This window comes from Solea senegalensis, linkage group LG6 (assembly GCF_019176455.1).
Source record: "Solea senegalensis isolate Sse05_10M linkage group LG6, IFAPA_SoseM_1, whole genome shotgun sequence".
In the NCBI taxonomy this organism is placed as follows: domain Eukaryota; kingdom Metazoa; phylum Chordata; class Actinopteri; order Pleuronectiformes; family Soleidae; genus Solea; species Solea senegalensis.
In genome coordinates this window covers 22,298,327-22,302,679 of record NC_058026.1, presented here as the reverse complement: position 1 = coordinate 22,302,679, position 4,353 = coordinate 22,298,327, and positions in this window count along the sequence as shown.

Here is a 4,353-nt window from a genome sequence, read left to right as displayed (position 1 = left end):
TCTTGCTCTATCTCCTCTTGTTGTTTTCTCCCTCTGTTATAATTTATGGTCTGGTTTGAGAAATCAGATTTGTTGCAGGTGTTTTATTTTTTCAGTTCATGTAAACTGCCTGGCAAAAAAGAAAACAGACAGAAAAAACCTTAAAGGGATTGTGTATTTGTTTGATTCACTTAGAATTTTATTTTCTTATAACTTAAGTGCAATAAAATGTGGGTTTTTCTTTTTTCATTTCAAGCATATCAGTTGTCTGTTTTTGTTACCTGTGTGAAGGCATCTTATATGTTCAATAAAGCAAATTATTTGAGTAATTACGCTGGCGAGGGAAATAATTCAAACATTTAACGCAGCGCAGGTTTAATCAGCCAAATTTATCACAAGCACTTGTTTAGTTTCAGCTCAGATTCACTGAATTAAACAGGTGAGTTCAATTCTGTGGCACTAATATTGGACCCAGTTCAACCTCTTTCATCCTGAGTTTGACTTGGAGTGAATTTGCAAGTTTGCAGCCGTCTGTGTGGAGCCGTGACGAGACAACACGTCGTCAAATTAATACTGGAGACGCACAAACGCCACATATTCACAATGTTTTGACTCTTCTTATTGTTGATGTGTGTGAGGTTGTGGTTTTCTGGAAATTTTCTGGAAATTCACTTTATATTTGAACTAAACCTGGACGTACTCCCAGCCATATGACTCAAATATGTATTATGAGTTATGGTTTTCTCAGTAATCTGTTCAAGATCCTAAATCTGACTCAAACAGAACAGAAACTTGGTGTCGCAGGTGAATAAGATCTGTGGTTTAGGCCTCAGTGGTAATAAGGCCAAAGCCACAGGAGCGATTTAACCATGTCATACCAGACATTTTATTATTATTATGGAATTAATCAATTGTCCCTGCTCTTGAGTTATGCCACGAGTCAACAAAGGAGATAAATTAGTCCTTTGTGAACATTATTTTCTCATTTTAATTGAATCAATAATGAATATTCTGAAGAATTGAATCCAGAGGCAGTTTAAACATTCAAACATTTGTTTGTTTTATTCTGCACCAGCGGGTTTGGAAGTCTATGCAGGTACTCCACGCACGTTAACATTTACTGTGTTGTTTTCATGAACTGTGAAGTGCTTTTTTAATGCACAGCATGAAGCTCTAAAAGAGGAAATGAATGCGTCTTGGAACAGGGTCCTGAAGAGGCAGATACAGGATTTAGTCTCATTAAGAATTCTATTATTAATCTCAGTGTGTTTTTTGTTAGCATAATTTGGCTGAAAGAGATTAATCTCCTCTTTTGGAAAATGATAATGAGGTATTTTATTCTGCTAAGCCTCTAATTTAATTTTTCTCAACCTCTTAAGATAATTTATGCGATTTCAGCATCAATGAAGCCCGAACAGAACGTGTTGCCTTCGCTCTGGCCTCCGCTCGATGGAAAGCACTGTGAAGGCGACTGCGGAACAATTTGACTGTGACCCTTTGTATTATGTTTTTTTTTTTCCTCTGGCCAGTGTCAATTATAACCTAACCGTTATCTGTCATGAGCCCGTACGGCTCAGTGTAGCGGCACAGCTGAGTCTGCTACAGATTCCCTCTTCCCTGTTGCCTAGTGATAGCTGGTCTCTGGCCTGGCCTCACAGCTCAGTGTGAACGATATTGTGAGGAAGCAGCGAGGGCTGTACATCCTCACATGAATGGACGTGTGGGGGAGTTTCCACTTTGGTTGGCACGGTTACACTGTGCGACTGTTTGTTCCCAGGCTCCACTCATGTGTTGTGTAAGCAGCGGCTCACGGACGATAGTAATCGACTTTTCCTTTTCTGTGGTTTTCTATTTATAAATGTCTTTCTAGCTTCATGTGTCAGCGCGAGTATTAAAGCAAATCCGTGATTTGGAGTTGACCTGAAAAATCCATCTATCTTCTACTGCTTTATTCTCCACATGAGGGGCGCGGGGGGCGCTGGTGCCAATCCCAGCTGACATAGGGTGAAAGGCGGGGTTCACCCTGGACAGGTCATCAATCCATCACAGAGACATAGAGACAAACATCCAAAAGACACTCTAATTTAGAGTCTCCAATTTTCCTAATGTTCAAATCTGCATGTTTCTGGACTGTGGGAGGAGACCAGAGAAAATCCAAATCCAGAACATGCTCCATGCAGAAAGGCCCTTGGTCGTGAACCCAGGTCTTCTTGCTACAAAGTGCTAAACCACAGTTTTTGCAACCGGAAATTCACAGATGTCACCTCCAACTTGGCTCCTCTTGGATGATACCAGCGGTCAGTCTCACCCGTGTCCACTCATACAGTATGTGCCATATTTTATCATCTGTTTTCCTCTAAATGGAAACATAATTTAATGGTTTAAACACTTGGTTGGTGCAGTTATTAGCGCTCTTGTTTGCATGTCCTGTGTGTGTGTGTGTGTGTGTGTGTGTGTTCTCCGGTTTCCTCCCACAGTCCAAGAAACAACAAAATAGAGATTTGGGAAATACATTTTGTCCCGTAAATTCTAGACCTTTAAATGTTAAAATAATAAAATAGCTTTTATTTTGTAATTAACATTTTACCTTACCAGATTGACCCGGAGCAGGTTAAACTGTTGCCATTGTATAAATCTAAAGTAAGGAAATGTAAAAAGAATAGTTTATGTAGATCAAACGTCCCCTTTTTGGTGGAAGTGGTGACAACGGGACAAGGAAACAACTAAATGTCATACTACAAGTGAAGACAATTTTAAAAAGGCTTGGGAAGGATTGATTTAAAGCTTGAGTGTGTGATTTGTTTCTGAAACACTTTACGTTGTTGAAATCCTCCCAATAATCCACCTGTAAATAAAGTTTACACAGAGAACACATGGACAGAACATACAGACAGAACACACACAGAACACACAGTGATCACACAGAACACACAGTGATCACACAGAACACACAGTGATCACACAGTGAACACACAGACAGAACACATAAATAACACACACAGAACACACACAAAACACACGGACAGAACACACAGAGAACATACAGTGAACACACAGTGAACACAAAGACAGAACACACAGAGAACACACGGACAGAACATACAGACAGAACACACAGAGAACACACGAACATACAGTGAACACACAGAAAACACACAGACAGAACACACACAGAACATACAGAGAACACACAGAGAACACACGGACAGAACACTCAGAGAGCACACAGATAACACATGGACAGAACATACAGACAGAACATACAGAGAACACACAGACAGAACACACACAGAACAAACAGTGAACACACAGAGAACATACCATGTGTATATTGTGTTAATTATACATTATTGAGATGTTATTCATTTATTATGATAATCCTCTTATAATAATAATATTACTATTATACAGTGTTATGTGTGCTGGAGCTTGTCTTATCTCCTGATTCATAGCATTTCTCCTCTGACATGTTTAGATAAAATATAAAGTGGCGTAACATGGAAACACTGTTGTTAAAAAGCCACATTAGTACAGCAACACGAGCAAATCTGTGAGACTTTATCTGCCAATGAATCAATCATGAAAATCATCTGGATGATAAAATCATCATCATTTAGGAAAGCTCAGTGGTTCTTCTTCTTCTTCTTCTTCTTCTTCTCCAACAAACAAGATGATGTGGAATATTAGACACTGATGAATCTCCAAAGGCAGGCCTTTTAATGAACTTAATTTTAGAACGTGATGAATCATTTCATTCCCTTTCGGTTATTAGCCATTCGTCTACCTTACACCTACTGCCTCCATCGCGCTGCACTCCCGCCTGTTGATGAATGAACGTCCCTCTCTCTGCTCTCGCCGCTCAAATGAACCGCGGCTGCCGTTGCCCTCAGCACTAAGTCACCCAGTGACTAACAACACACCACAGTCATGAGGGATGTGCACCAGTGACAGATGCGCCTCCACCACCGCACACAGTTTGATGGTATGAGAAGCATTTAAAGGGGTTTTGAGTGTCACAATAAAAAAAAAAGAAAGAAAGAAGTATGGAGGGTTGCTCCCACACCTCATTTTATATCCCTCTATCTCTTTGTTCAGTAATCCTGCCCTGCAGCATCATGGCTCCTCTCACTGCCAGCACATTCTCAAAGGGCCACAGCATTAGCTCTGGTAGTGTTTCACGTCTGCACTTAATCCTGTTTTGGACCTTTGTTGTAGCCTGAGAAGTGATAAAGCAGCTTTTAATTGCCATAACCTGGTGTCAATGGATGACGGCGATGGTGGTGTTACAGTATAGGCGCGCGCACACACTCACACACGTTCATCTCAGCTGCCTTTGTTTCCTTCAGGGAGCTGATGTTGATGTTGGTCATTAAT